Source organism: Cotesia glomerata, linkage group LG6 (assembly GCF_020080835.1).
Source record: "Cotesia glomerata isolate CgM1 linkage group LG6, MPM_Cglom_v2.3, whole genome shotgun sequence".
In the NCBI taxonomy this organism is placed as follows: Eukaryota; Metazoa; Arthropoda; class Insecta; order Hymenoptera; family Braconidae; genus Cotesia; species Cotesia glomerata.
The window spans coordinates 4,168,676-4,192,668 of record NC_058163.1 but is presented as its reverse complement, the minus strand read 5'-3'; the positions used below and the strand labels follow the sequence as shown (position 1 = coordinate 4,192,668).

Genomic DNA, 23,993 nt, shown 5'->3' with positions numbered 1-23,993 from the left:
GAAAACATTTTTTGTAGGAAATTTTCTCAGCTAAAATTTTAGCATCTTATAATTTTTTGATAAAATCATTATAATAAAATTATTTGAAGGTTATTGTTCACAATTTTTTACTTGTCAATATTAACTAGAAAGTAATATGAAAGTTTTTTTTTTTTTTTTAAAAAAAAAAAACATTGTTGAGGTTTTTAATATATTTAGTTTGATATGGTTCATTTTATTTACTACGGATTCTAAATATAAAAAATAAAAAAATTTGTTTGTGTATTAAAATGTCATGCGTAGTAATTTTTGTAAATTAAGGACTGTGTTTTCATACTGTAAAATTTTAAGGTACCTGATGACCTCAGAATAAAACTGACGAAAATTCGCATGGTAAAATAAATAAAACAAAAAACATAACATCATTTTGGTCTACAACATCTTGATTTAAATGAATTATAAAATCATTATTTCAGGAATTATAGCAATTTTAAGAATAATTAGATGATTTTTCATTTTTTTTACTATTTTTTTACTATTTCATTTTTTTTACTATTTCAACACTATGGCTGCCCAATTTTAAAACACAGTAACTGCAAAATTTTTATACCTAATTTTTTTTAATATTGCTGCACTTCTTATAACTTTTAGACCTTAACTTAAAGTACTTTTTCTTAAAAATATTTAAATTCAAGTATTGTCTATTCATAAATCAAATTTTCTATCAATTTGGCGCGCAAACTTTTTTTTAATAAGAAAAATTTTTAAAAATCTTAAAATTGTCAGTTACTGTGTTTTAAAATTGGGCAGCCGACTAGTTAAGTTACTGTATCTTCTAAAATATTGAAGAAAACTCTATAGTATAAAGATATTTTTTGTAGGAAATTTCTTGAGCTACAATTTTTAATTCTTAATTTTTTCCAAAAATTGATATTTAAAAAGCTATAGCAATTTTAAGTATGACTAAATGGTAAATTTTCATTTTTCACTATAGCAACACTAATTAAGTTACTGTATTTCCTAAAATATTGAAGATAACCCTATAGAATAAACGTTTTTTTGTTGGAAATTTTGTAACCTACAATTTTTGATTCTTCCAATTTTTCCTAAAAATTGATATTTTAAGAGTTATAGCCATTTTTAGAGTAAATAGATAATTTGTTTATTTATTTATTCAAATTTAAATGCCAAAGCAAAAAGCCAAATGGCAAAAATATGATAGTAAACGATTTAAGTACATGTAAAACCATAAACATAGTCATCAACAGTAATATCAGCGATATGGATTGTGACTTATAAATGATAACATAAATGGTAAAATTTAATAATGAAAAATTAGAAAAAAAAATAATAATATATATATCATCATATTATAATATTATCATAATAATAAATAATGATGTTTTATTTTTCACTATATCGACACTAGTTAAGTTACTATATCTCCTAAAATCTAAAATATTTAAGATAGCCCTATTATATAAATATAATTTTTACAGGAAATTTCTTAACCTACAATTTTGGATTTATAATTTTTCCTAAAAATTGATATTTTGAGAATTATAGCCATTATTAAAGTGCCCAGATATTATAGTATATTACACACCTAGGGAAGTAAAGTAAGAAATGTCTCAGATCACATGTAATTGTCGGCCGAGGCGAAGCCGAGGTTGACAAACATGTGATCTGAGGCTTTCTTATTTACTTCCCGTGGAGTGTATACTATTTTTTTGCTCGACGAAGGCGGAAAGCGGCAACTTTGTTTAGCGCAGCGGGACGAAAGTTGCCACTTTCCGCCCGGAGGGCAAAAAAAATTTTTTCTGCCCTCCAGGCGGAAAGTGGCAACTTTCGGCCCGCTGCGCTAAACGAAATTGCCGCTTTCCGCCTCTGTCGGACAGAAAAATAGTATACAAACCTATGGCAGCAAAATAATAAATATCTCAGATCACATATATGTCGACCTCGGCTTCGCCTCGGGCAACATATATGTGTTCTGAGACATTTCTCATTTTCTTGCCACAGGTGTGTAATATACTATTTTTTTGCCCTCTGGGCGGAAAGTGGCAACTTTGGTCTCACTGCGCTAAACAAAGTTGCCGCTTTCCTCCTTCCTCGGACAAAAAAATATTATACAGCCCTTGGGAAGTAAAAAAGAAAACCTCAGATCACATGTTTGTTGACCTCGGCTTCGCCTCGGCCAACAATTACATGTGATCTGAGGCTTTTCTTATTTTCCTTCCCAAGAGGTGTAATATACTATTTGCTTGACGGGCAGAAAGCGTCAACTTTCGGCCCGCTGCGCTAAACGAAAGTGCCGCTTCCTGCCTTCGTCAAGCAAAAAAATAGTATACATTCCACCGGAAGTAAATAAGAAAGCCTCAGATCACATGTTTGTCAACCTCGGCTTCGCCTCGGCCGACATTTGATGTGATTACATGTGATCTGAGTCATTTCTTACTTTACTTCCCTAGGTGTGTAATATACTATTATTTTTTACTATTTCAGCAACAAGATAAGTTACTATATCTCTTAAAATATCAAAGATAGCTCTATAGTATAAAAGCAGTTTCTGTAAAAAATTCCCTAAGCTACAATTTTTAATTCTTATAATTTTTCCTAAAAATTAATATTTCAGGAGTTATAGCCATCTTTATAGTGTTTAAATAATGACATATTTATTTTCCCCTACTTTAGTACTAATTAAATTACTTTATCTCCTAAAATATTGAAGATAGCCCTATAGAATAAAAATATTTTCTGGAGGCAATTTCTTGAGCTACAATTTTGGATTCTTATAATTTTCCCTAAAAATTTATTTTTCCGAAGTTATAGCCAATTTTATAGTGTCTAAATAATGAAATGTTTATTTTTCTCTTATATTATCACCAATTAAATTACTTTATCTCCTAAAATATTGAAGATACCCCCATAGTACAAAAATATCTTTCATAGGAAACTCCCTAAAATACAATTTTTACTTCTAATAATTTTTCCCAAAAATTGATATTTTGCTATATCCATTTTAAGAATAAAAAAATAATAATTTAGTATTTTATACAAAAAATTTTCTATTTAATAACAAAAAAAAAATAAAATAATAATAATAATTTTCCTAAAACTCTATTTCCTCCTCAACTTTTTAAAGTACCAGTTTGCCAGTTACATACCCTCCAATTAAAAACTAACCCACATAATTTACTCGAAAATCTAATGACACTTAATTAAAATATCCAGCAACTAGACCACGGCAAGTGTTTCCCCTATAATCTAAAACTTACTCCCTTACACCTGTATTACCCCCAAACTAAATATCAATAATCATAAAAAATAAATAGAAACTTTTTTTCACAAAATTAAAAATTTCTTTATCGATTTATTTTCTTTAAAACTCACCGATTTGCAAAAATCCTCGGAAAAAAATCACTTTACACAATCAGTATTTATAAAATTTATTTTTTTAATTAAAAAAAAATAAGCACAAAATAAAGCCGGCACTCGCGAGTCGCGAATAAGAATCGTAAGAATAAAAATATAAAGACTGGAGCTAAGAGAAGAACGCAAGTGATAGCAAGTATGGCGTCGGTGAATTTCCCGGCTGTATACTCACTCACTACACTAGCGTAGCTCGACTGCTCTCTGTCGATTCTTCACCCTCCAGCCCTCCCACCATCCCCCACTGCGATCGCAGCCTCCTACTCCTCACGTCCGCGCCCTCGTCGCGAACAGCGTCGCTGATTTTAGACTGCGTTAATATAATATCAGAAAAAGAATAAAAAAATAAATAAATAAATAATTACAAGGGTGGATTTCAAAGATAACGGAGGTTAATTATAATTATGCAATAGTAATTTCTTTTAAATTGCGGTAATTAAGCCGAGAGGTTAATTAACGCGACCGCTGATACGATCGTCAATCGATAGTGACGTTAATTTAGAGCGTTGATTATCTAATTAACTATTACTAGTCATACAAGGAAGTGAAGGATTGTAATTAACTGAGATTGGAGGTATCGATTTTTGAATTTTACCGCCAATTGTTCTAGAGGGCGCCTGGGAGGATCAGGGAAAAGAGACGCTATAAATATGGCGGGTTAAGTAGTCGTCGGTTTTAAGATTGTTTTGGCGATTTTAAAGACCTGGAGAGGAATTAAGGCGGCGTTTTTTCTGGGAATATCGAAGGAAGTGGTACGAAAGTGGAGGAAAAATTATTTTGTGAATCAGTTGAGGTTTTGGAAAGTTTCTGGGGGTTCTGAGTGTATGATAATCTCAATGCGGTTTTTAAATTAATAATTAGTAATATTTTTATTAAAAATAATATTTTGTTTAATAAAATACTGAATCATCAAGGTACTATAAAAATGGCTATAACTCCTGAAATATTAATTTTTGGGAAAAATTGTAAGAATTCAAAATTTTAGGTTTAGAAATTTCCTATAAAAAATATATTTGTACTAAAAGGCTATCATCAATATTTTAGGAGATATGGTAACTTAACTAGTTTTGATCCTACAATAAATCCCTATATCAAATAGTCATGAGAATTATGGTATAGTATATGTTGAGACCAATTTATTCGTCAAGTGATTGGTCAAATCCCATAATAAGATTGAGATGAAATGTATGTGAAACCAATTTATTCGTGATGTGATTGGTTGAAAATATTTATTCTCATTCTGATTGGTTGAAAGTGAATATAATATACATAAACTACACATGAATATATCATGACAATAAATATGAGGCGCGCGCTTGCGCGCGCAAATTTGAATTCTAGTCCTATAATAAAATTAACATGAAAAATATGTGTTGCAAACTATTCGTCACATAATTGGTCAAATATATCGTAAGCATGAAAATATATGCAAACTTTATATTCAAGCGCGCGCAAATTTGGATTCTAATATAGTAAAAAGTGAAGAATTATTCTTTATTCTCAAAATTGCTGAACTCTTGAAATATTGATTTTTAGAGAAAGTTATAAAAGACCAAAATTGTAGCTTAAGAGATTTCCGGCAAAATAAATTTTTGTGCTATAGTACAATAGCTCCATATATGGAGCTATCTTTAATATTTTAGGAGATGAAGTAATTTAAGTAGTACTAGAAAGGTGAAAAATAAAATATTATTATCCAGACACTATAAAAATGGCTATGACTTTTGAAGTATTATGTTTTAGGAAAAATCATAAGAATTTAAAATTGTAACTTAAGAAATTTTCTACAAAAAATATTTTATTACTATGGAGCTATTTTCAATATTTTAGAAGATAATGTAATTTAATTAGTGTTAATATAGGGAAAAATAAACATATCATTATTTAGACACTGTAAAAATGTTTATAACTTCGGAAAAATGAATTTTTAGAAAAAAAAAAGTAAGAATCCAAAATTGTAGCTTGCAAAATTTTCTATGAGAAAAATTTTCAAACTATAGAGCTATCTTTAATATTCTAGGAGGTATGGTAACTTAACTAGAGCTAACATGGTAAAAATTCAAAAATTATTTTCGAGACACTACAAAAAATGATAGAACTCCTAAAATATCAAATTTTGGGAAAAATTTTAAGAATCCAAAATTGTAGCTTTAGAAATTGCCTATAGAAGATGTTTGTATACTATAGCGCTATCTTCAATATTTTAAGAGATATAGTAGCGTATTTAAAAATGGCTATAACTTCTAAAATTTCATTTGTCGGAAAAAATTATAATCATAAAAAATTTTAGCTCAAGAAATTTCCTACAGCAAATGTTGCTATACCATAGGGCTAATTTCAATATTTTAGGCGATATAGTAACTTAACTAGAGCTGACATAATAAAAAAGATCAAAAATCATTTTATAGACACCACAAAAATTAATAGAACTCCGGAAATATCAATTTTTGGGAAAAATTTTAAGAATCCAAAATTGTAGCTCAAGGAACTTCCTACACAAAATGTTGTTATACTATAGGATATAGTAACTTAATCAGTGTTGATACAGTGAAAAATGAAAAATGAATATCTTTTTGCTCTAAAAATGGCTATAACTTCTAAAATATCAATTTTTTGAAAATATATGAATCCAAAACTGTAGCTTACAAAATTCCCTCCAAAAAACGTTCACATATCTTCGGGCTATTTCCAATATTTTAGAAGATACACTACCTTAATTACTCCAGAAATATTTATTTTAAAAAAATTATTATTATTTTTATTATTTTATAAAAAAAAAAAAATAATAATCCACCGAGATCTGGAATTTTGCTATCGGAAGACAACACAGTAGTACATAAACGTATAAACCCGAGGGATCTGGCGAATCAGTACCAGTACTAGCACCAGTATGTTCAGTACATATAAGGGTTTAGTTCATACAAACATAGACCCGTACCGCGTAGTAACAATTCCAGAGCGAAGCTCCTTCAACCACAAGTTCTCTTACGTTATGTCCCTGGTCTCCGGTATTTCTACATGATGTCTCTCACCACCCACCACCCTCACCTCCTCCTCTTCTTCCTTCTCTCCATAATATGTCACCATACTCCCACACTCCGTCATTATACAATCCAAAGTCGCACTAAGCTTCACACTGTTAGTTTCAAAATTATTTATTATCTTAATCTTCAGCAATTCATAAAATCTACAATTTTGTGTCTTATTTATTTCATAAAAGTAAAAAAAAAATATTTCAAGTTATATTTATACTTTCAATCAATATAATCCAATGTCTGGAGCTTGAATAAGTAATTCAGTGGATTAAAGCTCAACTTCGGTCACAAAATATTTTCAGCAAATTAAAAAAAAATTTTCTGAGCTTAAATTGATAAATTAATGGCTTCTGCTCACATTAGAGGTAAATGGAATCGTAATAGAAAAATAAACGGAAAAAACAATAACAAACTGTCGTCGTAAATTTAAAAACGTTTTAAGTAAAGAGAAAAGCCGGCGAAGGCCTCCGCTGTTTATTTCCTCAGCTTCCGCCTTACACTCTTTTACTGGAGAGATTCTTCAGGATAATTCTTCTTGCACCACTCCCACTTCCCATGGCAGAGTAGCAGTTTCGGTTCGGGTCGCCTTGAATTTATCGTTCGAGTGCTACCTCTAGACTTACGCCTTATCAACTTTTCGTCGTCGAGTTATGCCATAAAGCCACCGAAATTCTCAATTTATCTACTTCTCAAATTTTCCTTTTTAAGTTTTCATTACAGCCCCCCTACTCACAGTAACTTCTTACTACAAATAAAATTAATGCTTATATGTATACAACTTTTCACTAAAAGCTCGAAAATATTTTCGATAGTTTAGATATTTTAGCCTAAAAATCAAAATAACATTTTGCCGCATTAAATCATACCTAACAGTCATATTGCAGATATAAATTACATATAAAACACACTAAAATATACATAAAACACACTATTAGGAAGAAAAATCATCATTAATCGTATTAAAATTCATTTAAATCGGTTAATTGCTATTTTATCATAAAAAAAGTGGTTTTAATGACTTAAAATATAGATTTTTAAATTTTTATGGAGGGACAAACACGATAACTTTAGAAAAAATACATTTTTCAACTCAATTTAATTTTTAATCTCTTTATCTGCCTAATAAGAAATTAAGGATTGAAAATTGAAACTTAATATTGTTTTGATTAATTATAATCAATTTTTTTCGGCTGGTAGTTGGAGAAATTTTTCGTCCTTTGAGCAGCGATAGAGAAAAATTTATTTGTAAATAGAGCTTTAAGCTGATGCAAAATTCAATTGTGTTCTTTGGCTGACCAAAAGTAATACAGTTTTTAATTGGTCCTTTTTTATGATTCACAATGGAGCGAAAAGAGCGTTTAATTCGTATGAAAACCAACACTATTCGCAGAAAAATTTGAACAAGCTTTAAAATTAAATTATAGACAAAATTTCTTAAAATTAATTTGTAATTAATTTATTTAAATTATTTTTTAACTTTTTTTATAATTTACAGTAGATAATTGTTATTTTTTCATAAAAAAAGTCGTTTTAATGGCTTAGTGTAGATTTTCGATTTTTTTGTGGAGGGACAAACACGATAACTTTTGAAAAAATAAATTTTTCAACTAAATTTATTTTTTAATCTCTTTATCTGACTAATAAGAAGTTAAGTATTGAAAATTGCAGCTTAATATTGTTTTGTTTAGTTATAATTAATTTTTGTTCGCCTGGCAGTTTGAAAAATTTTATATTTTTTGAGCAGCCATATAGAAAAATTTATTTGTAAATTGAGCTTTAAGGCAACTGATACTATACTCAATTATGTTCTTTAGCTAACCAAAAGTAATACAGTTTTTAATTGGTTCTTTTTTATGATTCACATCAGAGCGGAAGAGGGCGTTCAATTCGTGTGAAAACAAATACTATCCGCGGGGAAAATTTAAACAAGCTTTAAAATTGAATTGTAAATAAAATTTCTTGTAACTAACTTATTAGAAGATTATTGGTGAAAACTTGTATATTTAAACACTTCAATCAGCGATTGGCGCCTAAGACGTGTATTTGAAATATTTTAGAGTGTAATTATTTATTTAATACGAAAAGCAAAGGTTCTTAGAGTTATAGCCGCTGCAAATGAAAACAATAATAAAGACTGGGTTAATAGCCGCTTAGTTCTTTTTCTCAGTCCATTTAACCCGGTTAATGCTCGATTTATTCCAATAAACTTATATCTATTTCTAGGGTACTTGATCTACGAATTGAAACTAGAACTTTGTTGTAATTGCAATTAAAAATAAACTTTATGATACTTATAATTATAAATGTCAAGCATCTCAAATAATTGGGGATAAAAATTGCACTTTTTTTTTGCTATAGCCATGAAAAAATTCTTTTTTCTTTTAATTGAGTAGTTTTTTTAATGGACAACCTCAAAAAACATTAAAATTTTTTATCAACACAGTTTATATTCAAATGGTCGATCATTTATTAGATGACTGGCTTAGCGGGAATTTTCAAAATAAAAAATTTGAATTTCGCGGTTTTTTAAAAAATATTTATCGGAGATCAAATAATTATTTACAGTGTAGTATTTTTTTATATTCAAAATTGCAAACAATCTTTAAATAAAAAAAAACAACAATTTTTACTTAAACCCTTTCTAAAATTTCTTGAATTTTATTTTATTAATTTAATTTAATAAATAAATTATTTAAAATAATATTTTTTTTCAAGTTAATAATTTCTTTTTTTAAGCACATAAATGCAAAAAATATCTAATCAATGTATTTCAAATCAAAATGGCGGGTAACTTACAAAATGGCCAGCATGGCTGGATTTTTAAAAATTGCGCGGGAAATTTGAATTAAATAAAATATGATGAGCAATTTTATTTAAAAATAACAAATTCGTTGTATGAAATACCAAAAAGCTTCGAGGAAAACATCTAACGCGTGGGTATGTGAGTAAATATATCAGATATATAAATAGACTTTAAGAGTACATAGAATTCGCACCAACATTTTCACCAGCAAACTCGTAAAGAGAAGGAACATTTCAAAATTTTCTGTCAATTTATTTTTTTTACATAAAAACAATTTTTTTTATAAAAAAAAAATTGTCAAATTTTGATTTTACACAAAAAAAATTATATTGACCTTAAAAAAAAAAAAAAAATGTAAATTAATCGCAGAAATTGATAAAGCTATTAGAATGCTAACAAAATACATCGAAGAGTTGGATCTGACAAAGGCTGAATAAAATTAATAAAAATTCTAAGCACGGTAGCCAAAAAAAGCAATCCTTTGTCGCGACGAGTAAAAGCGCCGGATTAATTTAGTGTTTAGATACTCTTTTAGTATTAGTGATACGTACGAATTAATGTACATAACCTTGCGAAGTACAAAAGGAGAAAAGGGTCCTCGAAAATAATGCGTACTGTAACCTCCCAGATAATTTAAAGCAGGAAGTAATTGATATCATATTTTAATTATTTATTTGGTGAAGTTATTACGGTGATTACGTGCGGGTAATTTAAAAAACTTCAAAATCGGGGGTGTAATTATAATAATGATAAAATCTTAAATAAATATTTCAGGCGTTATGATCATAGTGACTAGATAAGAAGCGCTACTTAAGAGAGTTTATCTCCTTAAATATTGGAGATAGCCCTAAGATATAAAAACATTTTTTGTAGGAAATTTTTTTAGCTACAATTTTGGTCTCTTATCATTTTTTTTTTAAATATTATTTCAGGAGTTATGGCAATTTTGAGAATGATTAGATGATGACTTTTCATTCTTCCATACATTAACACTAGTTACTATATCTCCTAAAATATTGAAAATAACCCTATCGTATAATAACATTATTCATAGGAAATTTTATAAGCTACAATTTTGGATTTTTCTGAAAAATTGATATTTTAGAAATTTTAGTGATTTTTAGAGTGAGTAGATCATGATTTTTTATTTTTTATTATAGCAACACTAAGGTAAAAGCCCCAATAGATGATCATGTACCAGTATATGATCACTCCATGTATTTGTATACCTATATTTGTGAATATAGATATACAGATACATGGAGTGATCATATACTGGTACGTGATCATCTATTGGGACTTTTACCTTACACGGAAAAAAAATGTTGTTAAAATGACTGTCCAACGTATCCTCAAATGACGTTTCCTTAAAATAACGATCCGGATTTCTGATTTAAGGATTCATTTGTTTGACTTAAAAGCTTACAGAGAATAGCTCTTGTAAATATATGTAGTTTCGTCAAAACAGGCAACTGTTTCGTTAACGTGAGGATCTGTATAGTTGAATTAACTAATTGTAACGTTAAAATAATGATATGGATCATCATTGTGATGATCCGCTGTATCGCTAAATTGGCTATACAGCGTATATCTCTAAAAAAAATGACTATACGGCGTATATAAGTCATAATAACGATATATATCCTTATTCTGATATTTTTTTCTCCGTGTAATAAAGTTACCATATCTCCTAAAATATCGGAACTAGCTCTATAGTATAAAACCGATTTTAGTAAAAAATTTCCTAGGCTACAATTTTCAATTCTTATGATTTTTCTCAAAAGTTAATATTTAAGGAGCTATAGAAATTTTGAGAATGACTAAATGATGATTTTTTATTTTTTACTATTTGAACACACTGATAGAAGGATTTATTTGTATTAAATAATATTTGTTAATATTTAACAAATAATTTATTAGAGACCACTTTTTAGTATTAAACAAATATTTCTTAGTATTTAAAATGATTTGTTTGTATTTAATAAATCTGATATTCATTTATTAAATATTAATAAATCTTTTTAAATACTAAGAAATATTTTTTAAGGACCAACAAATGGCTTCTAATAAATCATTTATTAAATATTAACAAATCTTTTTAACTATAAACAAATCCTTCTATCAGTGCACTAGTTAAGTTACAATATCTCCTAAAATATTGAAGATAACCCTATAGAATTAGGACATTTTATGTAGAAAATTTCCTAAGATACAACTTTGGATACTTACGATTTTTCCTAAAAAATAATATTTAAGGAGCTATAATACAATCTTAGTTACCAAATACAGAATCAAATAAGGCTTGAAATACTAAAAACCAAATATAAAAAAGATCAAGAATTAATTGTAACTTATCCTTTAAGGCTCATGAGAGAGTGACTCAATTAGTAAAAAATATTTTTTGTATATCACTATAGGCATTAAGCCTATCTATTTTTCCCTACCCTATGTACAGACAATCATTTGTCTCTATAGGGATTATATGTAGTTATATGTAAAACTATATATGTAATTTTGGGAAGTAAATAAATAAATAAATATAGCAATTTTGAGAATGACTAAATGATGATTTTTTATTTTTTAGTATGTGAGCACTAGTTAAGTTGCGATATCTCCTAAAATATCAAAGATAGTCTCACAGTATAAAAACATTTTCTGAAGGAGATTTCCTAAACTACAACTTTATATTCTTGTGATTTTTCCCAAAAATCGATATTTACAAAATTATAAAAATTTTGAGAATGACTAACTGACGATTTTTCATTTTTTTACCATATCTGCTCTAGTTAAGTTACTATATCTCCTAAAATATCGAAGATAACTCTGTAGTACAAAAATATTCTTGTAGAAAATTTCCGAAGCGACAATTTTTGATTCTTATGATTCCTAAAAATTGATTTTTTCGAAGTTATAGCCATTTTTATAGTGTCTAGATAATGATATGTTTATTTTTTCCTATATTAACACTAATTAAATTACTTTATCTCCTAGAATATTAACGATAGCCCTATAATATAAAAACATTTTCCATAGGAAATTTCCTAAGCTAAAATTTTGGATTCTTATAATTTTTTCCAAAAATTGATATTTTATTAGTTCTAACCATTTTAAGAATAACTATATAATGATTTAACATTTTATTTAAAAATTTCCTCTCTAATTATAATAACAATAATAATGAATAAGAACCATCATTGGTATCAAATGATTGAGCATGATAATTAAATAAAAGTAGGTTAATGCTCTGCCGATGCATGGCTAACGACGCGGTGACATCCTGTATCTCCGATTGGACACAATGGTTATTTGGTTATTCTTCGCGCTTTTCCCAGCTACAATTGTTGCGGCAATTAACACACCCATTCGAATTACTTTTTATTTTACCATTATTGTTGTTAGCTTAATGGCTAATTACAATTTTACTTTTATATAATTATATGGTGCTTTAATTACCCGATAGATTTTTTATTCAATTTTTTTTTTGTTTTTTTAACTTTCCGCTAAGAAAATTGAAAATTTTCTAAAATCGGGAAGTTATTGGTTTAACCCCGTTTTTCGAAAATCGAGTTTTCATCAGATCTCGACGTTTTGAGGTCCTAGGAAGCTTTCCTGAACCGATTTCATCGCGGTTGGTGCCATTCGAAAGGGCTTCGCCAAACTTAGATTTCCTGTTAATTTGAACCGATTCGGACCGATAGATTTTGAAAAATTTGGAGAAATCTAAAAAAAAGTAGGAAAAAAAATTTTTTCTGAAGTGATTTTTTTGGGATAACTTTTAAACGGCTCAACCGATCGATTCCAAAAACTAATCAGCTCTCAACCTTGAAAAACCACGTCGATCGCCGCCAATCCGGTCAAAATCGGTTGATTCGTTCGAGAGATATCGTGAACGAAAGAAAACCGAAAAAAGTGCTTTTTCAGAGTTACTCCGAAATTTCTAGTTTGACCAATTGAAACTTAGAAATTATTTATAAGGCTTAAAAAACTACGTAGAATGCCGCCAACCGCGTAAAAATCGGTTCATTCATTCAAAAGTTATTGCGGTATGAACATTCAAAAAATAGTGTTCTATGAAACTTCTATCAGACTTTTGAGCTCGAAGAGCTCAAAAGCATAGAAAAGGTATCTTTTTGAGCTCGAAGAGCTTAAAACAACACACAGATTGTACTTTTGAGCTCGAAGAGCTCAAAAAAGCGGCCAGGTATTAACGGAATTAGCGGGAAGTTGCAGGAATGGCCTTTAGGGTCAACCGTTTTCCTAATTTTTTTTCCTACAAACAAATTTTTTTTTTCTATATTTTATCTATAAAATTTTTTTTTCATTCTACTATCACTATATTTATATTTTATTATTATATTATTATAAGTTACTATCACTACACCTTATATTCTTATATACCTATTATAAATCATTATATTAAACAAATTTTTTTCATTAAAATTTCATCAAAAATAATTTTTAAAAAATTGATCTTATCAAAGTTCAGTTTTTAACAAAAAACACATAAATCACAACAGAATCCATAATTATGAAAATATTTTCGTAAAATTCCAAGTCAGCGTATTAATATAAGTAAAGAAGAGTCAAAGCATAAATAAATGGGATTCTTGAGAGCTGGTTAAAATTATTGATCTGGCGATTGAATATAGCACAAGATAACCGTGGGTACTAGGGAGCACCAGTCTCAATCAGTCTGTCTCAGTTTTAGACTGTTGTTGCCAGTTATTGGGTCTATTTCGGTCTTCGTTACCCCGGAGAATGAGAATGGCAACATATATAGAAGATAACGGATAGCGGATAGCGGGCGAGGATCCGTCGTATATAGTTTATAGTACCCAGTACAGAGTATGGGTGTACAGTAGCATGTAATGGGTGTGAGGCAATGCCCGAATAATTTCCTGGACGATCAATGACCGTGTGAATTATAACGTCCAGCAAAATTGGTAGCCGTCTAGTCCCTTTCGTTTTTAGATTCTTTTCGATTCTATTCTATGACTATTGCTGCCCTATACGGATTAATTTTAGGAGTATACTTACAGCAAATCTATTTGTTCTCTTAAAATTAGTCGTTGGAATAACAAACCAGTTTGTTACGGCACTAAATTAATATGTGGTACTGACAATAATCATTTTGTTGGAACAAAATAATTTTATTGGCAAAAATAGTTGTAAAATTCTGAGAAGCTTTTTTCTAAAATTGTCATTAAAGTTATAATTTACAAATTTGATTATTATTGTAACAATTTCACGGAAAGAAAAGAATAGATCTTATTCCTATGTAGAATAGTAACCATTACTATGTTACATGGTCACGAAAATTTTTGTGAGAATTCTGTGTAAATTTGCTGATAAAAAGCTTAGAAATTGTAATAAAAATATGAACAGCCACTTATTCATTGCGGAATTAAATTCTGAACATAATGATGATTTTTTTTTATTTTTTCGATAAAAATTTCAATTTATTATTGACAAAAAACATAAAATCTCTTTTTATTGTAAATAACTCAATAACTATAGATGATATTGAAAATCGGAAAAAGATTCTTAAAGAGGAAGAAATTTCTGAAAAAAAGTCTCGACTCCCGGAATTCTAGCTTTAAAAACAATAATTTTTATTTGATATTGAAAATAGAGTTAATAGTTACCGTTCTATATAGGGATAAATTTTATTCTTTTCTCTTCGTATATACACGGAGAAAAGAAAAAGGGAAAATTTTAATCATATAATTTAACGTAACGCTTCATATAAAAAACTGGAAAAATTAAAGTTTCACTGTAATTTTCACAGATTTTGTAAGAATTACAGTGTAAAATGTAAATTTTCCATTTAAAGCTGTGAAAATTAACATTCCTAGTTTGAACTTATGAAAATGTTATTTCGAACTGCAATTTTTCTAGTTTTAAATTTGAAGCGACACTTATTTCTATTTATAAAGTAATTTTTAACTTTTTCTTTTTTGTGAGTAAAGTGTTCCAGGAATAGCCTGGAACTTTCTGTTATATTAAAGTTCAAAACGATCAAAAATTTTTCTATTGCAAAGTTTGTAGCTCTTGAAACTCAAAATAAAGCTTCGAGCTTGAAAATCTAGTTACTGTCTTGGAAAAATGTTGTTTTTTTTTAATTTAGCTAACAAAATTATTATTTATCTGTCCAAAATAATTTAGATACTGTTATTCTGGTCATTTTGTTGGAACAAAATAATTTTATTACTGTCCGAAAGTGATTTTGTTGACAAAAATAGTTGTAAAATTCAGAGAAGCTTTTCTCGAAAATTGTCACTAAAGTTATAATTTACAAATTTGTGTATTATTGTAACATGCAAAATATAAAAATGTAAAAATTACATTATAAATAGTAACAAGCGTCGCTTCATATAAAAAACTAGAAAAATTGCAATTCGAAATAAAATTTTTCTAAATTCAAACTCTGAATGTTAATTTTCAGAGCTATCAATGTAATATTTACACTTTATAATGTAATTCTTACGAAATCTGTGATAGTTACAATTTGAAACGGTAATTTTTCCAGTTTTTTATAAGATGCGCCACATTACATTAAATTTCATGATCAATTTAAAAATCCTGGATATAGCTCACTCTAAAAACTATATTCCTGGAACTTTCTGTTATATTAAAGTTAAAAAAACTCAAAAATTTTTCTATTGCAAAATTTGTAGCCCTTAAAGCTCAAAATACAACTTCGAACTCGAAAATCTAGTCACTGTCTTGGAAAAATGTTTTGATTTGAAAATTTAGCTAGCAAAATTATTAGTTATTTATCGAAAATAATTTAGATATTCTAACAACATTTGTTATACCATTTGGACATTAAACAAATATTTTATTGAATTCACTTAATGATTCTGCTGTAACAATACTGGATTGTTATTATAACATACAAATTACTTATTACAACCTAGACTTTGTTATTATAACATATGATTTGTGATCCCTATGCTAATATATTCAATTATTACTACAACATGTCTTACGTTGTCCCAACAAAATATTTTTTCTTACAAAAATCTGTATTTAGAAATTTAAAAATAAATGAGAGTTTTCTTTTCTTTTTTATTTGATATAATAAATATCAAATATTTAAAAAAAAATTGCAAATTTTTTTTTCTGCAAGTTGAATTTTTTTTTAAATTTTCTTTATAATAATTTAATTATTAAAAAATTAATGTAAGTTAATTTCAGCAAAATTAAAGTAAATTTTATTAAAATTAAAAAAAAAAAATAATTTTTATTAAAATTTGTTTCAATGTTCCATTAAAGGTTTTTTAAAAAATATAATTAATATTTAAAAATTTTAAATTAATTTAAATTGTTTAAAATATTGTTAATAATTTTAAATTAAAAAAAAAATAAATAATTTACATATCAAAATTCTATAAAATAAATTAAAAGGAATTAGAAAAATTGTTAATCACTAGTTAAATAGTTATCATATTGTTGTTTAAACCAGGGAGTGATTAAAAAATGCTTTTGTAATGACTGTGAGAGCATTAAATTTGCCGTGAACTGGGCATTAACCCCGGCAGTCTCAGAATAACTGCAAACTCATTTGCTCAGCAGTGAGACCGTTTAAAGGGTGTGAGTACGTACTGACGCAACCAGTACATATATAGAGTGATATGCCTCCGAATGCGTTCAAGCAAACGTACTTTTGTATTATTAAATCTATCTGTTTCTTTCCGAAGCTTCTTTCATTTTCATATTCCATCCAGGAGCTCTTATATTTTTTTGTTCGACCAAATAAATTTTTAAATAAATAATCAAAGATTACAGATGCCCGAAAACATCTGGCTCATAAACATCACCCATTAAATATCTGCGATAGTTAAATGTATTGAGTATACACTGACAAAAAATCTACTTGATTCAAGAGAAATTATTTTCAAGAGAGAGGTTGTCTTAATTCAAAAATATTCGAGAAAATTTTTTAATTGATTGATTTTTGAGCTAAAAATCCAAAAGTTATATAAAAAAAAAGGATTATTTAGAAATTTAACGCAATATTTAAAGTTAAAAAATAGTTAATAAGCTTTTGAGTCGATAGAGCGAAGATTTTAAGTTATCTAAAAAAAAAAAAAATTAGGAAAACGGTTGACCCTGAAGGCCATCCCTGCAACTTCCCGCTAATTCCATACTTAGGCGCTTAAAATTGCACCAATGACGTTTTTGAGCTCTTCGAGCTCAAAAATACAATTTATGGGTTATTTTAAGCTCTCCGAGCTCAAAGAGATTGCTTTCTTATGCTTTAAAGCTCTTCGAGCTCAAAAGTCTGATAGAGATTTGATGACACTATTTTTTGAATTTTTAAACCGCAATAACTTTTGAATGAATAAACCGATTTTTACGCGGTTAGGAGCATTCGACGCAGTTTTTTAAGCCTCACAAAGAATCTCAAATTTTGAATTGATCGCGCAAGGAATTTTGGAGTTATTCCGAAAAAACACTTTTTTCGGTTTTCTTTCGTTCACGATATCTCTCGAACGAATCAACCGATTTTGACCGGACTGGTGGCGATCGACGTGGTTTTTTGAGGTTAAGAGCTGATTAGTTTTTGGAATTGAACCTTTAAGCCGTTTAAAAGTTATTCCAAAAAAACCACATTTGAAAAAAATTTTTTTTTCAGTTTTTTTAAGATTTCTCAAAATTTATTGATCTGAATCGGTCCAAATAGTTTTCAAAATCTAAGTTTGGTCAAGCCCTTTCGAATGGCACCAACCGCGATGAAATCGGTCAAGCCGTTCAAAAGTTATAAGCGGTTCACATACTTTCACACACACACACACACACACACACACACACACACACACACACACATACATACAGACACCGTGACAACCTCACGGGGATAGTCAGGGAAGCTTCCTGTGACCTTCAAACGTCGAGATCTGATGAAAACTCGATTTTTGCAAAACGGGGTGAAAACAATAACTTCCCGATTTTTGAAAATCTTCGATTTTCTTAGCGGGAAGTTAAAAAAGGATTATTTAGAGATTTAAAAAGACCATTCGGCAACCGAAATGGAAGTAGATTTCATATTGAATCCAAAAACTACTAAAATAATCATTTCCAAAACGAATGCAAGAGTAAAATTCCATTAAATAGACAAAGAGAGTAAGTAATTTTTGGCCTAGACTGATAGTGAGGTATGCAAATTAAAGTTTATATTTAATAAACTTTCAGATGCAATTTACTAAAATTTTACAAGCTATCACACTCATTAGTTATTTTACGAAGAAAGAGTAAAAGTGCCAATTTTTAAGGATTTTGAAGAATTCAAATTTCTGTCATTCCTATAAACTATTTAATTTAAAAAAATAGGGTAGAAGTACCGGTTTTGGCCATCTTAGGGCCATTTTTGGCCACTTGATAGTTTAGTTAATTTGTAAAAACTTTAACTATTCAAGTAGAATTTTTATAGAATTTATGAATTAGTTCATTTATACGAATTGAATTCATAAAGTCTTGCGCTTATAGAAATATTTATACAATAATTTGAAAATGAAGTAGCCAAAAAAGGTACACTGGCCACAAGCAGTACTTCTACCCTATATAAGTATGCAAATTAAAGCTTACTTAATAAGCTTTCAAATGCAATTTACATAAATTCAATAGGATATCGCGTTCAATTGTTATTGCACGGAAATACAGTAAAAGTAACAATTTTTGCGATTTTCAAAAATTTTTGAATTGCTGTCATTCCTAAACTATTTAATTTAGAAAAATAAATAAGTATGCAAATTAGAGCTTATTAAATAAGCTTTCAGATGCAATTTACAGAATTGTTGTCATTTCTAAACTAATCGACAGATTTGACTTATCTTAGAACTTAACCTCAGAAATCGTCCAGAAAATGAGTATGTTACGTTTAATTGAAATCCGTCTAGAATTAAGGGAGTTATAGAAGAGACAGAGCTGGTAATATCGTATAAATACATACATGTATGAACTTTTGAACCATATATATTTTATAAATCCGCTTGACGAGCTGAGTTGATATATAGGAAAATTTTTCAAAAATTTCGTCATGAGGAACAATTCAATTGTTGAATTTCTATGAAATCTACTAAAACTGGCTTGAATTTTTGAACTTGTCGTTCAATTTAAATTTGCTCAAAATATTCGACTTAGTTTTTCAAGTCCAAAAAAGTGTTTCTGTCTGAGGTTGATTAGTCAAATTATTTATAATGTTATTTAGAACAAAAGTTAAAAATGCAATTGCATTTTGTTGGTGTTTTATTTTTTTTTCGGGAAAAGTATGATTGATTTTTGAGCAAAAAATTCAAAAGTTATATAAAAAAAAAACGAACATTTAGAAATTTGTAAATAACTATAACTTTTTAGCGCTTGATTTTAATTTGCTTGGCGGCATTTAACGCAATTTTTCAAGTACAAAAATGATTTATAAGCTCTTGAGTCGATGGATCGAAGAATTTAAAAGTTATCTCAAAAAAAGGATTATTTAGAAATTAAAAAATGGCTGGAATTTTTGAACGTCGTTTGATTTAGACTTGCTCAAAATATTCGACTTAGATTTTCAAGTCCAAAAAAGTGTCTCTGTCTGGAGTTGATTAGTCAAATATTTATAAAGTGATTTAGAACAAAAGCTCAAAAACAATTGTATTTTGTTGGTGTTTTATTTGTTTTTCAAATCTTTTTCTCGAGCGAAGTACAATTGACTTTAAAATCTAATCAGATCGAAGTCTCAATTAACACTTTCGAAGGCCATGTCGCTCATCTAGAGCGGTTCGATTCCTTCTAAAGATATCCTACGACTAAATTTTATTTACATCCACTCACACGGCCGGACGTCTAGCCGGGAATAGTCAGATCGGCTTCCTAGGAGCTCAAAACCTGGAGATCTGATTAAAATTCTTATTCTCAAAATCTGACCGAAATAACTAGCTACTTTTTAAAATTATTCATTTTCAAAATTGTTTTAAAATAAAGAATGTAAGGTCAGTAAGATTAATTTTTCCAAAAGTTACAAGCTCATTTTTTTGACTAATACTAATTTTTTTAAAAAGAAAGTCGACTAATTTACTGAATTTTTTTTCAAGCAATTTCTACAGCTTTGATGACGTCACCGAATCCATGAACCCTGACACAGAGTAATTAATCGTTTATTATACATACTTTATTTATAACTCACTTCGCTTTTTAAATGAAAAAATTTTACTCAGATAAAGTATAATTCTAAGGAGCTTTTTACTTTATTATTATAATCGTTAGAAAAAAAAAATAATAATAAAAATAGAGGCTGAGATGATGAGAATCTTATGCTGTAAGATCTTAGTCTTACTCGTTAACGAGAATTAACGGACGGCTAAAAGACGGACGTTGAAATGAGAAGAGAAACTTGCGAAATAAAAGGGACTTTTTTTTTCTTTTTGCCTCAGATGTTTATGAGGTCATATTTGTTTTACTTTTTACCCTCAATGACTAACTAAATATTTTAAATATTCACTTTTTTGACGAGTTTAATTTAAGTAAACATGCGGAAGTTTTGTAAATCCGTCTATTTTATTTTTTTTAATATTTCTACAGCCAAGAATGATTAATTTGAATATTCCAAATACTAGCAATTCGGCAGTCACTATGTGACTGCCATGACTTGTTAACTATAAATAAATAAAATTTTGCTTTATTAAATAATTAAATTTGTTAAATTGCACTGTACTTTCTTAAATATTGAATTTTTTAAAGATATAAGCTCATCCCGATGTTACACCCATCTAGAGCTTTCATTTGAGTACCCACATGCATTTTGATATATTTTTCATAGATACATATATGTAATATATATAAATATATGAAAAATTGATGTGGGTACTCAAATGAAAGGTCTCGATGAGTGCAATGTCAGGGTGAGTTTATATATTTAAAATTTTGCTTTACTAAATTATGACTTCTGTTAAATTGCACTGTAATTTCTTAAATATTGCATTTTTGAAAGTTATAAGCTCATCCCGATGTTACACTCATTAAGAGCTTTCATTTGAGTACCCACATGCATTTTTATATATTTTTCATATATAAATATATGTAATATATATAAATATACGAAAAATTGATGTGGGTAGCTTATCTTTAAAAATGTCAATAGTTCTCAAGATACAAGGTCATTTCTTAATTATGTATCTAGAGATAGAGAATTTTCGAATGCAACCTAAATATTTATCATCATGAAGTGAATATCGGTGAGAATGATATGAAACCTTGAAAAGGCACAAATTCAAATCAAGACCTTTGCAATGACATTAATTTTTACTCAAAAAAACTGATTTTATGATATGACTATCCTAGAAACAAAATTTTTCTTATTCTCTTATAAGATCTATATCATTATAATGATATAGATTATATGTTAAAAATCGAGAGTAAGTCTTGAATTATTTTTTCAGTTTAATTTTGATCCGAAAAATATTCGAGTACATTTTTACACTAAAATAAAATTTAAATTAACTGAAATAAATTTTTAATTGCAAAATTATTAACAAATATTTTATTCTCAAATTTAAATTTGTAAATATTAATTTAATTTTTTTTTAATTTGACTGGGACATTAAACCAAATTTTAATATAAATTATTTTTCAATTTTTTAATAAAATAAATTATAAATTATTATAGAGAATTTATTAAAAAAAAATATTAAATTTTTTTTTTGTAAAAAAAATTATCAACAAATTCCACTTTTAAAAATATAAAAAAAACAATAATTTCTCGATTTTTAGAAAATTATTAATTTTTTTTTTGTAATTTTGATGTAATGTTTTTTTAAATATTAAAACTTTTTTTACAAAAAAAAAAAGGTTAAATTGGTTTCTAAATTTCTAAATTTAAAAATAAAAATTCAGGCTCAAATACTGAAGATTCAAAATAAATTTTTAAACAATTTTTTTATAAAATTAAATTATCTATCAAAAAAGTCCTTATCAATTTTTTTTTGTATTTCTGTTTGTTCAAAAATTCAATTTAAAAAAAAAAATTAAATGCAAATTTTAAAAATATCAAAATAAATTTTTTCAATTTTTAAATAAACAATTCACTTTGATTTTAAATTCAATTTAAATAAAACCTAAACTCCGTAGAGTCAAAATCAATAAAAAATGTTTAACTCAACAATATATGAGGACGAAAAAAATAAAATCACGTACAAAGGATTTTTCAGTCTCTATCTCTTAGTATCTTCTCATCTCCGAGCGTCCATAAAAAAAGGCGAGTTAACATTCACATAAACAAGACAAACTAAATTATTTCGATCACGTGCATCGGGAGGTATCCGGTCTTGCTTCCGGTCTCACCGATTCGTCTTCTCGCATTATTTATTTATTTTTAACCATTCTGATCCCCGCAGACAACAAACGACTCTTGAATGATCAAACCCGCTCGCGAATTTCAGGATAAAAATAAATTAAGGATGTTTTCACACCCAAGGATCTGGAGACCGGCAGCGAGAGTCGCGCTCAGGCTCCAGACGAGTTAAATTGACCCGCTTATTTATTTTGACGGAATTGCGGTGACCAAATATGGTCACGGAGTGTATAGTACTGTAATGTAGAGCTATGTAGCGCCTCAGCGTCCCAATGTCAGTGTTCTTACCTTTAAGGGTATCCAGTGCTAGTGAGAATTTATTTTTTCAATTCAAGTCCTTAATAATTGAGTTCCGAGTCACCGAACAGCTAACTGGCACTATTTGTTTACGAATAGTAATCGATAGCGCACTGGGAGGGACTACCGAGGAGCGACTACGATAGGACTAAACTAACGAAATTTTCTCAAGATCAAAGCGAGCCCCCGGCCTGTCGCGAGAAAAAACATCCGGGACTGCAACAGATAACGCCATTTTAAAGATTCGAGCTTGCGCTTGGCACCGCCAGCGACATCTCTGGGGAGAAAGGGGGACTGAGCTGGAGGTTGTAAGAGGAGAGTCCTGCTGGGGATACAATGTGTATAAGGGACGGATGATGGGATTGTGGAAGCCTACTTGTTCTGGAATCGGCTGGGCTGTTTCATCTACTGAAGGAAATTTCGATTCCTGCTATGAAGATGATTTTAAGTAGGAAATGTTTTAGTTCCGGTTTTAGGAGGACTTTGTGTCAGTTTTAAGGTCCTAGGAACCGTTCCGATTATTTCGTATTAGAAATTTGAATAGCGCCTACCTTAATTTTAACCAATAATGAACCCTCGTCCGTTTTTTGTGAGTTTCGACCTATGACTAACTTCAAAACTTTCATCTATTTTAATTTAGAGGATTTGAGCTGGATGCCAGGATTCTCATCATCTCAGCCTCTATTTTTAGTAGATTTCATAAAAATCTAACTATTGTATATAGAATAATCGAAAGGAAATTTAGTATAGACCGGATAGCTCAAATGGTAGAGTAGCCGACATGTCTTCGGAAGGTTCTGGGTTCGAATCCCAGTCCGAGCTATCTAATAATTTTTTCTCGCATATTCTATAAACTCACATTAAGATGATCCTCTCCGCATTCCTTTCTCAATCTTTTCCTACCAATATCCTGTTACGTGAATGTCGAACGCTTCACGTAATAATTACCGTAACTCCTATTCTTTCCCGCTTCATAGCATTATTTATATTTGTAATATATTTATATTTATTCTAAAATAAAAGACCTAACTATTGTAAGGTAAAAGCCCCAATAGATGATCATGTACCAGTATATGATCACTCCATGTATTTGTATACCTATATTTGTGAATATAGA

The 23,993-nt window shown here is 28.6% G+C and overlaps 1 protein-coding gene across 3 annotated transcripts in view; it reads right to left on the bottom strand.

The window, feature by feature from the left end:
• LOC123266598 (dystroglycan-like) overlaps window positions 1-23,087 on the bottom strand; it is a 69,294-nt gene extending 46,207 nt beyond the window's left edge. Inside the window, exon 1 of one of the 3 annotated variants that reach the window (XM_044730898.1) lies at window positions 22,868-23,087. The gene's annotated coding sequence lies outside the window, so the exon portion shown is untranslated. Of the gene's footprint in view, window positions 1-3,372; window positions 3,624-22,867 lie in introns of those variants that run through there. The other 2 variants (XM_044730896.1, XM_044730897.1) reach the window with 2 other exon arrangements.
• Window positions 23,088-23,993: the final 906 nt, after the last annotated feature.